The sequence below is a fragment of the Arachis stenosperma genome, chromosome 4, assembly GCF_014773155.1.
Source record: "Arachis stenosperma cultivar V10309 chromosome 4, arast.V10309.gnm1.PFL2, whole genome shotgun sequence".
In the NCBI taxonomy this organism is placed as follows: domain Eukaryota; kingdom Viridiplantae; phylum Streptophyta; class Magnoliopsida; order Fabales; family Fabaceae; genus Arachis; species Arachis stenosperma.
This window is the reverse complement of record NC_080380.1, coordinates 26,836,164-26,857,047: the sequence shown is the minus strand read 5'-3', so window position 1 is coordinate 26,857,047 and position 20,884 is coordinate 26,836,164. Positions and strand designations below refer to the sequence as shown.

Sequence of the window (20,884 nt, the reverse complement as noted above, 5' to 3'; positions counted from 1 at the left end):
ATATGGTAAATTGTGTTTATTATGAGGTTATTGGTGGGAAATGATATTTTTTGAGGCCTATGCCTAAATGAGATTGATATGAGACTTATGAAGAAAACTGTAATTAAGTTGAGATATATGTGTGAGAATATGGTTGATGATTACAACTGATTGGCAAGGACGGAAGTTTTGTCCCGCTTGCATGATTTTGAGCTGTTAAGCTTTTTCGACAAGTTTGTACCCCCATTAACCTCCACATGGAATCTAAGAACCATTTTAAGAGTTTAAAATGTGTCGGGGATGGATTAATAATTCTAATTGAAATAATTCTCCATAAAACTTGTTAAATGAAATAGGAGCATTGTGGGGATGGTAGTTTCTTCCTACCCACGATAAGGATGGTGGCTTCGTCTCGCTCATAGATCGAAAATGATGTTAAATGTCCTAGTGATAGAGGGAGTTATGATGAATTTTAACTTATGAAATTGGTGAAGGTTATGATTATGATTGATGATGAAGATTATGTTTTGTCTTGCTTGCGTCACTGATGAGACACCTGCACCTGGCAAGGAGGGTGGTTTTGTCCCGCTTGTTCAGTATTGGGGTGGACAAGTAAAGTTGAGGATTTTCTCTCTTGTTGCATTAGGAATTGGATCAAAAGTTGAGGATTCCCTTCGATTCAATTCTTGAACTGTAGCGTGGACAGGTTAGGTTGAGGATTTCCTTCTTGTTGCATCACGGTATCTCTGATCGTAAGGGTGGCTGGGCACGCAATCCCCGGAGAGCGCTGTCTTCAGTGAGAAGGTGACAAGGAACTCTCTTATGAGACCTATTTATATATGCATGAGATATTTTTCCTACTGGGATGCACGACAGAGAGAGTATGATCGGGTTAGCTACCAGCTGTATCCAGTCTGGCATTATAACTAACACTTAGGATCACGGACAGTAGTACAGGCATGTATCATATTCATTTGTTTGAATTATTTAGGTGTGCATTTTCTTTCTGTGTTGTGCTTATATATTTTATCTGAATATGTGCTAGTTGTTGTGTGCTTTATATGTGTTTGCTTTTGTGTGATTGAATTGTTTGATTTGATTATGTTTGTTGGTGTACGGAGGTGATGGAGGTTGAGGCGTATTGAATTCAGAATTTTTAGTGCATAAAAAAGAGAGATGGTAGTCTCTTGGGTAGAAAATCTTTAGTTGTGTCTTGGCCCGTAACCAAAAGATTTAAAAGATTTTCTTTGCTCTTCCGAATCATATGTGACTATCAAACTCTTGGATATGAAATTAAATAAGTGAAGATGATTTGAAAGTCTTTATGTATATTGTATGATTTGTTTTTGGAAGGAGATAAAGCAATGGTATATAGCTAAGTGAAAATGATTTAAAAATAAAGGAATAAAGAATGCAAGCATTTATAAAGATAGACTTTCTTGGGATGTGCGTTGACCACGTGTATTTATTTTTGTTATTTTTGTGGCATTCGCTTCTCCTACGAAAAACCCTGTGGTTTGGTTCTCACCCCCTACATCCAATACTTTTCAGGAAAACACATGAAGAAAGCAAGCGTTGGATGTTCTTTATTTGTTTTATTAGATATTCTCTCGCCTTTGTTATTGTTATTTACATTTTATAAAGAGGGATAGAAGTTGTAATTATATATATTTATATATTGTTTGTGTAAACTATTGTAAATAAAAGTGCGGTCATAAATTGTGATGTATTTATGTATATCTGTTTGAATTATTCTTAGAAGAAAATAAAGTGTATATATATATATATATATACATACCGATTGTTCAAAGGAAAGTCTTGAGATGGCAACAGATCCCCATGGGGGTAGGGACATGCCCCCCGTCCCACTCTCCATCTCCATTATATGTCCCCGTCCCCACTCTGTCCCCGCAACGGGGACCTCGTATCTACCAGAGACTTGGGTCTCGCGGATATCCACAGTCTTTTGTAAAAAATAATAAAATAGAAAGAGATGAAAAATAGAAAAAGTTAAAAAATAAAGACAGTCCTCATTTGTCATTACAAACATAATTTTCATATTCTTTAAAGACTTAACATAAATAACAAACAAACATTTGAGTTGTTTGAACATTAGTGGCTATAAGTTCTTCTGATGGAGTACTTTTCTCAAGAGTATTACTCAATGCGTAAGAGGAAGACATTCTATAAAATCACAAAATAATAAAACTATAATCACATACACAGAACAATTAAAAAAATCACATAAATCAAATCATAATAATTACAAAAAATAACATAAATCACAGAATAATACGCACAAAATCACAAAAATTAAATCACAGAAATCACAAAAAACACATAAATTATAGAAATCACAATGAAATATAATATAACAAATATAAATTATAATTATAATTAACCTAACTCACAGAAATTGTAACACTACTATAATTAACAAATAATCAGAATCAGAATTAAAATAACATAACCACATAAATTACATAGAACACAGAATCCACAAAGAATCACTTAAATCATAGAAATCAAAATTAGAATCAGAAATATAAATTATAATTAACATAACTCACAGAAATTATAACACTATACCGTAATTAACAAAAGTTTCAAAATCAAAGTAAAAGAAATATCAGAGTTCACTGATGCTGACTCACTTATTCGAAGGAAGAGCAGCGGACGGTGAAGATCGGCAAAGACGGAGAAGAGTCGCAGAGGCTTCGATGCGAAGACCGGCGAGGACAACGAAGATGGCGAACATTTGAAGATGGCGAAAACTCAAGGGTGCGACAACTCCCTGCTGCGGTAAGCGATGACGGTGACATCAAGAGTGAGAGAGGAGGATCTCAGTGTTGGTGGCGAGGGACTCAGGGTGTTGGAGGTGGCAGTCGGCACTCGGCGATGGTGAATTGTGAATGGTGAGACCATGAGTCAGTGAGAGGAGAGGGTTTGAGGATGAAGACTGTAATTTTTGAGAGTGACGGTTTGGTTAACAAGTTCTCAAATCTAATATGTGGTATATATAGGGCATTTTAGTTTTCACATATACGGGGGTTATATAGGTCTCCACGGTGCGGGGACCTCTATCCTCGCCCCACCTCATTTATTATACGCGGTCCCGTCCCCTGTCTTCACGGGTACAAATTAATTATTAGTCTAAGAAATTAGAAAATAGAATTTTATAATTTAATGAGATAGAGCTAATTAAAATAAGAATTTTGACACTAATTTTAAAGAATTTGGCCCAAGATTGGGCCGAATGGGCCAAACCAGGCCCAAAATAGGACTAATGGCTCATCCAACTTACTTAATTCAATGAGTCTCAACTCATTTCTTCCTCATGCATGCTGAAACGCTGAACAAGTCCAGCCAAGATGGGAAGAACACCTTCCAAACTCAAACCCGCACTTAGATATTCATATCCAAATAACTTTTGATCCAGAGCTTCGATTGTCGCACTGTTGGCAGACACACGATGAGCTCTACAAAGGTCAATCCTTGATTAGGTATAGAATCTACTTGTAAGTTTTAGTTCCCTTCTCCCTTAATTTCGAAAATTTAATGTGAAATTATGTTGAATTTTGTGTGATTTCGGTGTTTAAGTTCGAGTTAACTTGCAGATTTTTTCGGGTTTAGCTTGCTTAAGCTATGGGCATGGTAAGCACCCTCAAAATATTTGGGAAATGTTAAATTAGTGAGTTTTATATTGATTGTGGTGATAATTATGATGCTAGATTTAAAATTGGTTGTGGATTGGAGTCAATCTGAGGAATTGGAAGCTTGAGATCAAGTTTTGGTGGCTAGGTTCGTTGGGGAGGGACTGAGGTTGAGAGGCTTGGAAAACATTGAATTGTGAGGTGTCCTAGTGTTTATGAAGAATCGGCCAAGGTATGGTTTCGATTTTTCGTAACTAAAATATAATGTGTGTCGAAAACTTAGGCTAGTTGGCCGTAGGATAAGATTGAATTAATTGTGATGTTAATGATTGAAATTGGTGGATATGTATGAGGGTTAGTAATGTTGTGATGTGTATGTGAAGGTTGAACCATGTATTGTTGTATATTGTGTTGAATTGATGTGGGATGGTTGAGTTGATAATTATTTGGCATGAGGTAGTGATGGTATTGATAATATATATATATATATATATATATATATATATATATATATATATGTGTGTGTGGCTTGTTGATATAGATTATGTTATATTGGAAACAAATTATTGTGTGGGAGTGATTATGATTGTGAAATTGGTTTATTGAGGAATGATTGGGTTTGGCTTGATGTGGTTATGGTAAGTTTTATAGAGGTTCGAATAGAAGTGTATTGAAAATTGAGGTTTGATATTTTCAATGAAAACTATAATTTTGACCAACTTTGGCGGAGTGTAGCTTGGCCTCCGGACTTTCGATTTTTATCAAACTTGTCTAGAAAGAAAATTTGGTCCGAGAGGTTTACATAATTTGAAGAATGGAGGAAAATGTTTTAAAACGAGAAAGTTATGCGCGTTCAAAGTTTGGTGTGCAAAATAGAGATTCTGGACTTTGCCGCTTTTTGTAACTTCTGCTATGCGCGAGGGACACACGCAACGGAGCTATTGGGCACTGCCCAGAGAGCTCGCGTATGCGGGATGTGTGTCATGTACGCAGACGTGGAATTTTCCTTGGTTGCGTATGTGACCACATGGCACGTGACGCGGGCAATACTCTCGGGTTGAGGGGTTCACATACGCAAACTAGTGACGCGTATGCGAGAGTGTCCTGATTTGCCTCCTGCTTATGCAAGCATGGTGCCTGCATATGTGAATCTCTATTTTCTCTGAAACATGAATTTGTGCTTTTTAAACCATTTCTTTCACTATTCAAACCTTGGAAACTCTTGTTTAGAGCCTAATAATTGGCCTTTGCGTAGTGGAGTGTGATATATTGATGGGAGTAAGTATCTTATTCACAAAGAAAGAGGTAAAATTGAATGATCATAATGGTAGAATTGTTGTTTATGTTATGAGATGGATGACTATATTGATTATGATTCATGGCTGATAATGATTATATGAATGTTGAATGATTATGTGATTTGTTGCACTTGCAATATATGATATACAAATTTTTCTGGGTGAATGCAGTGGCTTGCCACCCCATGCTCCAGATTGAGACTCGATACTCTACTGATCCTATGCTGTAAGTGTGGTCGGACACATATACCTTTCTCGATGAGCTCACCCCCGTGGATATACACCGGTGTGTGTTATATGATTATGAATGATTATGATTTGAGATTTTTGGGGATGCACGACAGTGGGACAATCCAATGGTTAGCTACCAGGACTTGTCGGATTGGCTATATAACCGATAGATGAGACTCATCAGCCATAGGACAGGCATGCATCATATGCATTTATGTGTTTGTTTAGTGTGCTTTGTTTGGAATGCTTAACTGATCACATAAACTACTTGCTATCTATTTATATGCTGTATCTGAATTCTAATTGTGATTTTCTTGCATGTAATAGCTATGTTTGAAATAAATGATTCCAGTGGCAGTTGAGAAGTTTGGAGGAGTTGGAAAGGGGAGTGTTAGATTAGAAGGAAGATACTTAATTAGTCGCCTTATCTATTTTTAGTTTACTTTTGTTTTATAAGATTGATTCATTTGTCCGAAGTTTTAGGATTGCCTTTGGCTTTCTCGGGACCTTACATGTTAGTTATGTAGGTACTTTTACCATGCTAAGAACCTCTGGTTCTCACCCCATACATATTTTTTGGTTTTCAAATGCAGGATGTGGGCACCTCGCTGAGGCATGCTGGAAGTTTCTGAAGCGAAGAACTCTTACCTTTTGGGATTATATTTTGGTTTATATATATATATATATATATATATATATATATATATATCTCCATTGTATATATTATGCTATGTCTCTCTTAGAGGTTGATCTGGAGAAACATGTTTTGTAAACTGTATTTTGGGTTCTTTTGGGATTCTCATGTATATATGTATATATGTTTATGTGCTCTGGCCGGTTATAACTTCGTGAGCCGAGTCAGAGGCTTGGTTATCTGTACATTTGGACTCTTTTTTCTATGTGTACATTTGGCCTGGTTTACGTTATCGCTTATATGAGTGCTGCACTTTTTTGTTTAATACTTTTGTTTTAACCTTCCTTCAAAGACTCCTAGATAAAACCTTTTCCATCTATATTATATATATAACTTTACATGTAGAGGTCATAATACCTCGTCACCCCAGTTTTATGACTTAAGCATAAAACTCTGTGTGGCAGGGTGTTACATCTATGCTTCATTATATACTCTGAATGTCTGTCATATTATAGGTCTTGTTCAGATGACAAGGGTTAGAGCTTTATGCACATGATTGTGCACTTATTAACTTTGTTAGTCTACCGTGCACATTTCAGGGTATTTGGTCTAGCCAACCTAATACTATTGGTCTGTGTATTTGGGAACACTAATAGGTTATCACAGAAAAAGCAAAATTGATAAGTAATGGTAATAGTTAAGTTTAGGAACGCTAGATGTCCTAATTGGGTTAGTTTGTGCTGAAGTATGCGCTTTAATCGTGTCACATGTTTTAACGTATCATAAATTTTTCTGTCCTTCATCTCTCTAGTTCATTGTTTCAATTCTTCATGAAATGCGATTTTGATCTTTTACTTCATGTCCAATGTATATCTCAATCTGATCATACTCCTGGTCATTATTTAGATTCTTGACATCACAGCTCTTGACTTTGTATTCCTCTACATGAATAATGTAGCTCCTTAATGTAATTTGAACTTGCAAAAGTGTGATGCATTATTTCTTACAGTATCTCTCCTGGAGTTCTTGTTTCGGATTTTCTCTAAAGAAGTTTTGATTTGATTCTTTTCCTGCCTGATTGTGTTTCTTAATCATTCTTGGAATTTTTTATAAGACCGCGTTTGATTTTTCACGCACTACTCTTCACAGTCTAAGTGATTTCTTTACGTAGCTTGAACTTGCTCATTTGTATCGCAACATTTAATCCTTTATTAACCTTATAAGAGAACTTTACGTCGGATTTTTGTCAATTAGTACAACCTGCTTCTCTTCCAACTTTACTCCAATTTTTATGCATATCCTTGTTTGATTGTGCTTCTAGGTATGCTCTAAGATTCTTGAGGAAGACCTTTATCCCTGACGTCTTTTAATCTTCACTTCATAAGCGTTGCATCTTTTGTTTTGACTTGAATTTGTTTTTACGTGACACATCAATTATGCTTTTATCATCTCTTTTGAATGCCTTATGTCTTTTCCTTTAAGAATGTAAAATTATTCTCTCTTAGTTTTATCCATTATTGATGGATATCTTATTTGGATGTGTTCTTAATCATTTTTTTAAATTTTTGTGAACATTATCTTGACTTCAGTTATCTTCTCTTTGTGAACTTTGTACATCATATTTCTTTGGTTTCTATCAAAGTTCTTTGATTCAGATTTTCTTGTTAAGATGCGATTTGATTCTCTTCTTGGCGCACGTTATTGTATCTATCTTTGTTTAGTTGTGATCCTACATATCCTTTTGAATTCTTTTGAACACCGTCCATGATTTTTGTTTTTTTCTTCTTAAGTTTGGTATCTTTTTTAGTAAACTCGAGCTTGTTTTGGTGTAACGTGTGATTCTTAGATATAGCAAGTGATATGTTAATTCTTTAGGACACGACTTGTGGACACGGAAGGTGAAACTTGTAAGTGTGCAACGTCACAAGAAGTTGTGAAGCTTTGATTCTTGCAAAAAAGTTTTGTTAACGTTAGATTTATGATTATTTTGCGAGGTGATTATAGGTTGAGAAAGTGCTAGATTTATAGGATCAAGATTTTCTAAACCATAAGATCGATTTATGGCATTTCCTCTCGGTGATTAGTGAGCTTAAAAATCCTCGGATGAGTTATTTGATAAAGTACGGCTAGGAATTGTGAAGATAAGTTATTCTAAAGTTTGGAAAGTTGAAGCTCTATGGGTTGGTGTGAGACCAGTATGCGAATGTTAACCACATTGTTTTAAGACAAACCTATTTTGTAACCTTCAGACCACATTATACTTCCCTCTCATGTTTAATAGTGATAAAACGATGTAATCTTTTGCATATTATATCAATTTTTGAGGGCAAAAATTTTTATAAAGGGGTAGAATATAAGGTCTCGAATGTTTGAAATTTAAAATAATGACTTAATTATGATTTATTATAACATTTTAGAATTTTATATTCAAAAAATTATTTCACTAAAAATATTTAAGTCAAATTGATGATACTTTGAGTTTAAATTATTTAGGACTCAGAGATTTTTATATTATTTGGGCAACTTTTTTTTTATCTAAGATTTAAAGTTTTAATAATTAAGAAATAATGAGAATTTGTTAAATTTAATTTGAATAATTGAGATTTGGGTTTAATATTTTAATTTTATGAATTAAAAAAAATTAATTACATTATCTCTAATTTTAAATTAGAGTACTTATTTAAAACCAATTAGTAAGTTGATAAATAAATAGTATTCTTGAAATAATTTTATTAGGTTAAATTTGGTTTTAAATTACTACTCTACCTTCTAATTTTATAAAAAATTCCTACCTTAAAATAAACACACACTCTCTCACCTCATACACACACCCACACTGATGAGAAAGAGAAGACAAGAGGGGCTGAAGAGAGAAGAAAGGATTGGGAAGGAAGAAGAGAGGAAAGGGAGAAAAGGGAGGACGACGCTGGCTAGGGCATTGTTGCCGTCATCTTCATTATTGCGGCTATGGCGTTGGAGGTGGTGCCAAATTCGAAAACTACAACTGAACCAGTAAGTGCACCGGGTCGTATCAAGTAATACCTCAGGTGAGTGAGGGTCGATCCCATAAGGATTGATGGACTAAGCAACAGTAGTTGAGTGATTCACTTAGTCAGTCAAGCAGAAAAGAGTGTTTTGGTGTTTAAAAGCATCAAACTGTAAATCAGGAATTAAGAAAGCAAGGAATAAATTTGGTGTGAAGAATGTATGAGGAAACAATTAAGGTTCAGAGATATTTTTTTTGGATTAACAATTCTTACCAACTACTTTAATCATGCAAGATTCACTTCATGGAAAACTTTAATTGATTAAACCCTAATTTCTTAGCGATTTAATCTCGTCTAACCTAATCAATCGCCAATTCCTTGGTCACTTAATTTATATTAAAGGTTTAGGTCTAATTCTAGTTTATTAGCCACAAAAATCCTAATTGCCCAAATATAAGATGATTATATGTCACATATCACGTTAAGTATAGGTAATTAGTGGTTTAGGAGGAGTTACTTTCAGGCTATTATTCAAGTGAGTTAACTTTTCCAAGAATCAATATGAATTCACGTAGAACAAGAGTTATTTTCTGATATAATCAAATTCATAAGATGAAGAATGAAAGTAATCCTTGAATTTAAATCAATACATTAAACAAATTAGAGTGACAATAGTATTAATTCATAGAATAAATAGAGCTTCTAACCTTAACAGAGGAGGTTTAGTTGCTCATGGCTCAGAGAAAACTAGGGTTTCAAAAGTGTGTAAGGTGCGGAATGAGGAATAGAGAGAAGAAGAAGCTCGAAGGGCTAAATCTTTTTCCCTTTTATATCTAACCTGATTGATTTGGAAATAAAATAAAAAAATAAAAAAAATAATATCTCTCACCCTAGAAGATAGTATCTTTTAATAATAATAAGCAAAAAAAAAAATTATTACTAAATTTCCATCCAACGAAGCCTTTCTCGAGGATCCATATTTGCGCTACTGGTGCTAAATTCCAGACTCGGCGTTTAGTGCCGCCAAGGCAGAAGGGGATTGTGGTGTTGTCTTCTTGGCGCTAAGCTCCAGACTCGGCGTTTAGCGGTACTAGCGTATGACTCTGGGCACGAATTACGAGACACCTGGTGTTAAACGCTAGGTTGTGGCATTTAGCGTCAACCCAACAGAATACTTACACGTTTACGAGGTGCCTGGTGCCAAATGCCCAGTAATGGCATTTAACGCCAGCTTGGCAGCATCAAATTTCTTCCTTTTTCTTCTGCACGAAGTTTGCCAAACTCGCCTGGATTTTTCTTGAAGTAAATAAAACCACAATGCGCCTCAATGTAGCATCTAAATAATCTTCAGACATTAAAATCTCAATAAAATGTAATGAATTTATTTCTAAAATAATAAGAAAATACAGAAAAGATGCTCACACATCAGGAGGCCAAAGAGAGAGAGAGAGAGAGAGATTGATCGAAGAAGATGCCAGAGAGAGAAAGTAGCATTGACGCTGTTGCTGCTAGGGCTCGTGGTCGGAGCCACGACCATCGTCATTGATGGAGTCGCTGCCAAGCTGTGTCTGTCGAGACCATCACCGTCCATGTAAAGACCATCTTGTCGCCATGCCTCTGGTTGCTGGAAATGACAATGTTGTCGCCGGAAGCCAGTACTGTTAGAGTCTGTGTTATCATGCTTAGCTCTTCCTCTAGTTTGATTCCTCTTTTGTCTACCGAAGTTACTACTCCCATGAAGTTACATGTTTTTAGTGAAACAGTCACCCTAAGTTGCATGGTGATAGAAAGGTTGATATAGAGAGGGACGGGGGTTGGCACGGGTATGGAGGGAGGGGTGGGGGTCAATTGGATTGAATGGAGTGAATGGTTAATGGGGTAGATGGATATGGGGAAGAGGGATTGATGGGATGGGATTGGGTGATGGAAAGGTTGATAGGTGTATGGAAAAATGGGTGCATGAATGTGGATGGTATAGTGGATAGGGAGGTGAGAAGGGGGAGAGTTGAATGGTCAAAGGAGAGGGGAAATGGGGGATTAACTGTTGGTAACGATAAAGCCTTCTTCAAAATTTTGAAATTTCACATTGCTCGCGTTAAACGCCAGATCTAGTGTTTAGCGCGCCAGCGTGATACAGCTCATGCCATCCTGGGCTTTAAACACCACCCTTGGTGTTTAACGCCAGAATTGGATCTTTTCTCTTTCTCATTTTTTTTGAGGTCGAGTCTTAGCGCTAAAAGCCCGGATGGTGTTTAGCGACGCATGAGGCACGGTAAATCATGGAAGTGTAGTCCTTGTGGGCGTTAGACGCCCACCTGGCGTTTAATGCCAGTTCCTTTAATCCATTCAGGGCGTTAAATGCCCTCCCTGTCATTTAACACTAGCTTCCGCATGCCAACCCTGGCGCTAAACGCCGCGATTGGCGTTTAGCGCTAGCACACTCGAGTAACGTGCTTTCCTAGGTGTTCTGTTTCTCCTCCAGAGTCCTCTTGTCCCTATTCTACACACTTTGCATGACCATAATTATTATAAAACCAAGGAAAACTATGAATAATAATAATAATAATAAAAATTAGAGATAAAGAAAACAAAGTAAAAGAAAAACCAAAGGATACTCAGTGTTGGGTTGCCTCCCAACAAGCGTTTCTTTTCCGTCACTAGCTTGACAGTCAGCTCCCTGGTGCGCGAAATTGTGAACAATACTTTTCACAACTCTCATAATCCCCGGTCATGAACCCCAAAAACTTGGTGTTCAATACCATGGCATTACACAACTTCGCACAACTAACCAGCAAGTGCACTGGGTCGTCCAAGTAATAAACCTTACGCGAGTAAGGGTCGATCCCACGGAGATTATTGGTATGAAGCAAGCTATGGTCAGCTTGTAAATCTTAGTCAGGCAAACTCAAATGGATATGATGATGAACGAAAATAAACACAAAGATAAAGATAGAGATACTTATGTATATCATTGGTGAGAGCTTCAGATAAGTGTATGAAGATTCCTTCCCTTCCGTCTCTCTGCTTTCCTACAGTCTTCATCCAATCCTTCTTACTCCTTTCCATGGCAAGCTCGTGTAGGGTTTCACCGTTGTCAGTGGCTACCTCCCATCCTCTCATTGAAAACGATTGCATATGCTCTGGTCACAGCATAGCGGAATTCATCTGTCGGTTCTCAATCAGGCCGGAATAGAATCCAGTGATTCTTTTGCGTCTGTCACTAACGCCCCGCCCTCAGGAGTTTGAAGCACGTCACAGTCATTCAATCATTGAATCCTACTCAGAATACCACAGACAAGGTTAGACCTTCCGGATTCTCTTGAATGCCGCCATCAGTTCTTGCCTATACCACGAAGACTCTGATCTCACGGAATGGTTGGCTCATTTGTCAGACGAGCACTCGGTTGTCAGGCGATCAACCATGCATCGTGCAATCAGGAATCCAAGAGATATTCACTAGAGCCTCGAATGCTTGTAGAACAAGAGTGGTTGTCAGTCACTTTGTTCATGGGTGAGAATGATGATGAGTGTCACGGATCATCACATTCATCAAGTTGAAGAACAAGTGATATCTTGGACAAAGAACAAGCGAAATTGAATGGAAGAACAATAGTAATTGCATTAATACTCGAGGTACAGCAGAGCTCCACACCTTAATCTATGGTGTGTAGAAACTCCACCATTGAAAATACATAAGAACAAAGGTCTAGGCATGGCCGTATGGCCAGCCTCCCAAATGATCTAAGAACTAGATGTCCAAAGATGATCAAAGGATCAAAAATAATCCAAAGATGAAAATACAATAGCAAAAGGTCCTACTTATAGAAAACTAGTAGCCTAAGGTTTACAGAGATGAGTAAATGACATAAAAATCCACTTCCGGGCCCACTTGGTGTGTGCTTGGGCTGAGCATTGAAGCATTTTCGTGTAGAGACTCTTCTTGGAGTTAAACGCCAGCTTTTATGCCAGTTTGGGCGTTTAACTCCCATTTAGGTGCCAGTTCCGGCGTTTAACGCCGGGATTTCTGTAGGTGACTTTGAACGCCGATTTGGGCCATCAAATCTTGGGCAAAGTATGGACTATCATATATTGCTGGAAAGCCCAGGATGTCTACTTTCCAACGCCGTTGAGAGCGCGCCAATTGGGCTTCTGTAGCTCCAGAAAATCCACTTCGAGTGCAGGGAGGTCAGAATCCAACAGCATCTGCTGTCCTTTTCAGTCTCTGAATCAGATTTTTGCTCAGGTCCCTCAATTTCAGCCAGAAAATACCTGAAATCACAGAAAAACACACAAACTCATAGTAAAGTCCAGAAAAGTGAATTTTAACTAAAAACTAATAAAAATATACTAAGAACTCAACTAAAACTACTAAAAACATACTAAAAACAATGCCAAAAAGTGTACAAATTATCCGCTCATCACAACACCAAACTTAAATTGTTGCTTGTCCCCAAGCAACTTAAGATAAAATAAGATAAAAAGAAGAGAATATGCAATGAACTCCAAAAACATCTATGAAGATCAGTATTAATTAGATGAGCGGGGCTTTTAGCTTTTTGCCTCTGAACAGTTTTGGCATCTCACTTTATCCTTTGGAATTCAGAATGATTGGCTTCTTTAGGAACTCAGAATCCAGATAGTGTTATTGATTCTCTTAGTTAAGTATGATGATTCTTGAACACAGCTACTTATTGAGTCTTGGCTGTGGCCCAAAGCACTCTGTCTTCCAGTATTACCACCGGATACATACATGCCACAGACACATAATTGGGTGAACCTTTTCAGATTGTGACTCAGCTTTGCTAAAGTCCCCAATTAGAGGTGTCCAGGGTTCTTAAGCACACTCTTATTGCCTTGGATCACAACTTTATTGCTTTCTTTTTCTTTTCTTTTTCTTTTCTTTTTCTCTCTTTTTTTTTCGGTTTTTTTTTTGTATTCACTGCTTTTTCTTGCTTCAAGAATCATTTTTATGATTTTTCAGATCCTCAGTAACATGTCTCCTTTTTCATCATTCTTTCAAGAGCCAATATTCATGAACCACAAATTCAAAAGACATATGCACTGTTCAAGCATACATTCAGAAAACAAAAGTGTTGCCACCACATCAAAATAATTAAACTGTTATAAAATTCAAAATTCATGCAATTCTTTCCTTTTCAATTAAGCACGTTTTTATTCAAGAAAGGTGATGGATTCATAGGACATTCATAACTTCAAGGCATAGACACTAAGACACTAATGATGATCACAAGATACAAACATGGACAAACATAAAGCACAATTTTCGAAAAACAGAAGAATAAAGAACAAGGAAATTTAGGAACGGGTCCACCTTAGTGATGGCGGCTCTTCCTTCCTCTTGAAGGTCCTATGGAGTGCTTGAGCTCCTCAATATCTCTTCCTTGCCTTTGTTGCTCCTCTCTCATGATTCTTTGATCTTCTCTAATTTCATGGAGGAGAATGGAGTGTTCTTGGTGCTCCACCCTTAGTTGTCCCATGTTGGAACTCAACTCTCCTAAGGAGGTGTTAACTTGCTCCCAATAGTCTTGTGGAGGAAAGTGCATCCCTTGAGGTATCTCAGGGATCTCATGATGAGAGGGGTCTCTTGTGTGCTCCATCCTTTTCTTGGTGATGGGCTTATCCTCATCAATGGGGATGTCTCCCTCTATGTCAACTCCCACTGAATAACAGAGGTGACAAATGAGGTGAGGAAAGGCTAACCTTGCCAAGGTGGAAGACTTGTCCGCCACCCTATAGAGTTCTTGGGCTATAACCTCATGAACTTCCACTTCTTCTCCACTCATGATACTATGGATCATGATGGCCCGGTCTAAAGTAACTTCGGACCGGTTGCTAGTGGGGATGATTGAGCGTTGAATAAGCTCCAACCATCCTCTAGCCACTGGCTTGAGGTCATGCCTTCTCAATTGAACCGGCTTGCCTCTTGAATCTCTCTTCCATTGTGCGCCCTCTTCACATATGACTGTGAGGACTTGGTCCAACCTTTGATCAAAGTTGACCCTTCTTGTGTAAGGATGTTCATCTCCTTGCATCATAGGCAAGTTGAACGCCACCCTCACACTTTCCGGACTAAAATCCAAGTATTTCCCCCGAACCATAGTAAGATAATTCTTTGGATCCGGGTTCACACTTTGATCATGGCTCTTGGTGATCCATGCATTGGCATAGAACTCTTGAACCATCAAGATTCCGACTTGTTGAATGGGGTTGGTAAGCACTTCCCAACCTCTTCTTCGGATCTCATGGCGGATCTCCGGATATTCACCCTTTTTGAGTGAAAAGGGGACCTCGGGGATCACCTTCTTCAAGGCCACAACTTCATAGAAGTGGTCTTGATGCACCCTTGAGATGAATCTATCCATCTCCCATGACTCGGATGTGGAAGCTTTTGCCTTCCCTTTCCTCTTTCTAGAGGTTTCTCCGGCCTTGGGTGCCATAATGGTTATGGAAAAATGAAAAAGCAACGCTTTTACCACACCAAACTTAAAATGTTTGCTCGTCCTCGAGCAAAAGAAGAAAGAAGAGAGTAGAAGAAGAAGAAATGAGGGAGATGGAGGAGGGTTGTGTATTCGGCCAAAGAGGGGGAGAAGTGGTGTTTATGTTGTGTGAAAATGGGGGAGTGAAGAAGGGTTTATATAGGAGAGAGGGGAGTGAAGGTTCGGCCATTATGGGTGGGTTTGGGAGGGAAAGTGGTTTGAATTTGAAGGGTGAGGTTGGTGGGGTTTTATGAAGGATGGATGTGAGTGGTGAAGAGAAAGATGGGATTGATAGGTGAAGGGTTTTTGGGGAAGAGGTGTTGAGGTGATTGGTGAATGGGTGAAGAGGAGAGAGAGTGTGGTGGGGTTGGTGGGGATCCTGTGGGGTCCACAGATCCTGAGGTGTCAAGGAAAAGTCATCCCTGCACCATATGGCATCAAAATCCACGTTTTGAGCCATTTCTGGCGTTAAACGCCGGGCTGGTGCCCATTCCTGGCGTTTAACGCCAGGTTCTTGCCCATTCCTGGCGTGTAACGCCAGTCTGGTGCCCCTTTCTGGCGTTAAACGCCCAGAATGGTGCCAGACTGGGCGTTAAACGCCCAACTGCTAGGCTTACTGGCGTTTAAACGCCAGCAGCATCTTCCGGTCCAAGGTGTGCTGTTTTTCTTCCTGTTTTTCATTCTGTTTTTGCTTTTTTTAATTGATTTTGTGACTTCTTATGATCATCAACCTACAAAATAAAATAAAATAACAAAGAAAAATATATAAAATATAATATTGGGTTGCCTCCCAACAAGCGCTTCTTTAATGTCAGTAGCTTGACAGAGGGCTCTCATGGAGCCTCACAAATGATCAGAGCAATGTGGGAACCTCCCAACACCAAACTTAGAGTTTGAATGTGGGGGTTCAACACCAAACTTAGAGTTTGGTTGTGGCCTCCCAACACCAAACTTAGAGTTTGACTGTGGGGGCTTTGCTTGTCTCTGATTTGAGAGAAGCTCTTCATGCTTCCTCTCTATGGTGATAGAGGGATATCCTTGAGCCTTAAACACCAAAGATTCATCATTCACTTGAATGATTAGTTCACCTCCATCAACATCAATCACAGCCTTTGCTGTGGCTAGGAAGGGTCTGCCAAGGATGATATTTTCATCCATGCACTTCCCAGTCTCTAGGACTATGAAATCAGTAGGGATGTAATGGTCTTCAACTTTAACCAAGACATTCTCTACAAGTCCATAAGCTTGTTTTCTTGAGTTGTCTGCCATCTCTAATGAGATTTTTGCAGCTTGCACCTCAAAGATCCCTAGCTTCTCCATTACAGAGAGAGGCATGAGGTTTACACTTGACCCTAAGTCACACAGAGCCTTCTTGAAGGTCATGGTGCCTATGGTACAAGGTATGGAAAACTTCCCAGGATCTTATTTCTTTTGAGGTAATTTCTGCCTAGACAAGTCATCCAGTTCTTTGGTGAGCAAGGGAGGTTCATTCTTCCAAGTCTCATTTCCAAATAACTTGTCATTTAGCTTCATGATTGCTCCAAGGTATTTAGCAACTTGCTCTTCAGTGACATATTCATCCTCTTCAGAGGAAGAATACTCATCAGAGCTCATGAAAGGCAGAAGTAAGTCCAATGGGATCTCTATGGTCTCATTTTGAGCCTCAGATTCCCATGGTTCCTCATTGGGGAACTCATTGGAGGTCAGTGCACGCCCACTGAGGTGTTCCTCAGTGGCGTTCACTTCCTTTCCTTCCTCTCCAAATTCGGCCATACTTATGGCTTTGCACTCTCCTTTTGGATTTTCTTCTGTATTACTTGGAAGAGTGCTTGGAGGGAGTTCAGTAATTTTCTTGCTCAGCTGTCCCACTTGTGCCTCCAAATTTCTTATGGAGGACCTTGTTTCAGTCATGAAACTTTGAGTGGTTTTGATTAGATCAGAGACCATGGTTGCTAAGTCAGAGGGGTTCTGCTTAGAATTCTCTGTCTGTTGCTGAGAAGATGATGGAAAAGGCTTGCCATTGCTAAACCTGTTTCTTCCACCATTATTGTTGTTGAAACCTTGTTGAGGTCTCTCTTGATTCTTCCATGAAAAATTTGGGTGATTTTTCCATGAAGAATTATAGGTGTTACCATAGGGTTCTCCTAGGTAATTTACCTCTTCCATTGAAGGGTTCTCAGGATCATAAGCTTCTTCCTCAGATGAAGCATCCTTAGTACTGCTTGGTGCATGTTGCATTCCAGACAGACTTTGAGAGATCAAGTTGACTTGTTGAGTCAATATCTTGTTCTGAGCAAATATGGCATTCAGAGCATCAATCTCAAGAACTCCTTTCTTCTGACTAGTCCCATTATTCACAGGATTTCTTTCAGAAGTGTACATGAATTGGTTATTTGCAACCATTTCAATTAGCTCTTGAGCTTCTGTAGGCGTCTTCTTCAGATGAAGAGATCCTCCAGCAGAGCTATCCAAGGACATCTTAGATAGTTCAGAGAGACCATCATAGAAAATACCTATGATGCTCCATTCAGAAGCATATCAGATGGACACTTTCTGATTAATTGCTTGTATCTTTCCCAAGCTTCATAGAGGGATTCTCCATCCTTTTGTCTAAAGGTTTGGACTTCCACTCTAAGCTTACTCAATTTTTGAGGTGGAAAGAACTTTGCCAAGAAGGCATTGACTAGCTTTTCCCAAGAGTCCAGGCTTTCTTTAGGTTGAGATTCCAACCATATTCTAGCTTTGTCTCTTACAGCAAAAGGGAATAGCATCAGTCTATAGACTTCAGGGTCTACCCCATTAGTCTTGACAGTGTCACAGATTTGCAAGAACTCAGCTAAGAACTGATGAGGATCTTCCAATGGAAGTCCATGGAACTTGCAATTCTGTTGCATTAGAGAAACTAATTGAGGCTTAAGCTCAAAGTTGTTTGCTCCAATGGCAGGGATAGAGATGTTTCTCCCATAGAAATCGGGAGTAGGTGCAGTAAAGTCACCCAGCACCTTCCTTGCATTGTTGGCATTGTTGTTGTTTTCGGCTGCCATGGCTTCTTCTTCCTTGAAGAATTCGGTCAAGTCCTCAACAAAGAGTTGTGCCTTAGCTTCTCTTAGTTTTCGCTTCAAGGTCCTTTCAGGCTCAGGGTCAGCTTCAACAAGAATGTCTTTGCCTTTGTTCCTGCTCATATGAAGGAGAAGAGAACAAGAAAATGTGGAATCCTCTATGTCACAGTATAGAGATTCCTTTAAGTGTCAGAGGAAAAGAAGAGTAGAAGACAGAAGTAGAAAATTCGAACTTATCAGAGAGGATGGAGTTCGAATTTTGCATTAAGGGATAATGTTAGTCCTTAAATAGAAGGATGTAAGAAGAAGGGAAGTAATTTTCGAAAATTAAGTAAAAGATTTTGAAAACATTTTGAAAAACATTACTTTGATTTTCGAAAATTAAGAGTGGAAAAGAAATCAAGTGATTTTTGAAAAAGATTTTGAAATTAGAAATCAAAGAGATTTGATTGAAAACTATTTTGAAAAAGATGTGGTTAAGAAGATATGATTGAGAAGATATGATTTGAAAACAATTTTAAAAGATATGATTTGAAAACAATTTAAAAAGATTTGATTTTAAAAATTAATAACTTGGCTATCAAGAAAAGATATGATTCAAACAATTTAAACCTTTCTCAACAGAAAAGGCAACATACTTGAAATGTTGAATCAAATCATTAATTGATAGCAAGTATCTTTGAAAATGGAAAGAAAGTAATTTTTGAAAAAGATTTTGATTGAAAAATTGATTTGAAAAAGATTTGATTTTGAAAAGATTTTGAAAACTAAAAAAAATTTGAGTTGAAAAACAAAATCTTCCCCCTTTAGCCATCCTGGCGTTAAACGCCCAGAATGGTGCACATTCTGGCGTTTAACGCCCAAACTTATACCTTTTGGGCGTTAAACGCCCAACCAGGTACCCTGGCTGGCGTTTAAACGCCAGTCTGTCTTCTTCACTGGGCATTTTTGAATGCTCAGCTTTTTCTGTGTGATTCCTCTGCAGTATGTTCTGAATCTTCAATTCTTTGTATTATTGACTTGAAAAGACACAAATTAAAAATATTTTTGGATTTTTAATGATAAGGAAAAATCAAAATGCAATAAGAATCAAATAACAATGCATGCAAGACACCAAACTTAGCAGTTTGTATACTAATGACACTAATGAAAATGCATATGAGACACACAAAACACTCAAGTCAATAGAATTCAAAGATCAAAACAAGGAAATCATCAAGAACAACTTGAAGATTAATGAAGACACATGCATGAATGCAGTAAGAACATAAACATGCAATTGACACTAAACTTAAGATGAGACTCTATACTCAAACAAGAAATATTTTTGGATTTTATGATTTTTTTTGAATTTTTTTTGTGTTTTTCGAAAATTAAGTGGAAAAAGATATCAAAATTCTTAATGAGAACTCCAGGAATCAGTGCAATGCTAGTCTAAGACTCCGGTCCAGGAATTAGACATGGCTTCACAGCCAGCCAAGCTTTCGAATAAAGCTTCGGTCCAAAACACTAGACATGGCCAAAGGCCAGCCAAACCTTAGCAAATCACTGCTCCAAAAGCAAGATTGATGAAAATCAACAAGCTTTTGTGATGATGAGTTGAAACCTCGGTCCAATGAAATTAGACATGGCTTCTCAGCCAGCCAGATTTCAACAAATCATCATGAAACTCTAGAATTCACCTTCAAGAATTTCGAAAAAAATAAATACCTAATCTAAGCAACAAGATGAACCGTCAGTTGTCCACACACAAGAACAATCCCCGGCAACGGCGCCAAAAACTTGGTGCGTTGCCGGATCTTGGCACTGATGTTACCGGACAAAAAAGCTTGCTCAAAACTCGAACAATCCCCGGCAACGGCGCCAAAAGCTTGGTGCGCGAAATTGTGAACAATACTTTTCACAACTCTCATAATCCCCGGTCATGAACCCCAAAAACTTGGTGTTCAATACCATGGCATTACACAACTTCGCACAACTAACCAGCAAGTGCACTGGGTCGTCCAAGTAATAAACCTTACGCGAGTAAGGGTCGATCCCACGGAGATTGTTGGTATGAAGCAAGCTATGGTCAGCTTGTAAATCTTAGTCAGGCAAACTCAAATGGATATGATGATGAACGAAAATAAACACAAAGATAAAGATAGAGATACTTATGTATATCATTGGTGAGAGCTTCAGATAAGTGTATGAAGATTCCTTCCCTTCCGTCTCTCTGCTTTCCTACAGTCTTCATCCAATCCTTCTTACTCCTTTCCATGGCAAGCTCGTGTAGGGTTTCACCGTTGTCAGTGGCTACCTCCCATCCTCTCATTGAAAACGATTGCATATGCTCTGGTCACAGCATAGCGGAATTCATCTGTCGGTTCTCAATCAGGCCGGAATAGAATCCAGTGATTCTTTTGCGTCTGTCACTAACGCCCCGCCCTCAGGAGTTTGAAGCACGTCACAGTCATTCAATCATTGAATCCTACTCAGAATACCACAGACAAGGTTAGACCTTCCGGATTCTCTTGAATGCCGCCATCAGTTCTTGCCTATACCAC

At 38.3% G+C, this 20,884-nt stretch overlaps 1 non-coding gene across 1 annotated transcript; it reads left to right on the top strand.

The window, feature by feature from the left end:
• Nucleotides 1-17,810: 17,810 nt before the first annotated feature.
• On the top strand, nt 17,811-17,918 carry LOC130978389 (small nucleolar RNA R71). Its single transcript, XR_009086035.1, has one exon. It is a non-coding gene; the product is annotated as a small nucleolar RNA R71 (small nucleolar RNA).
• The last annotated feature ends 2,966 nt before the right edge of the window (nt 17,919-20,884 follow it).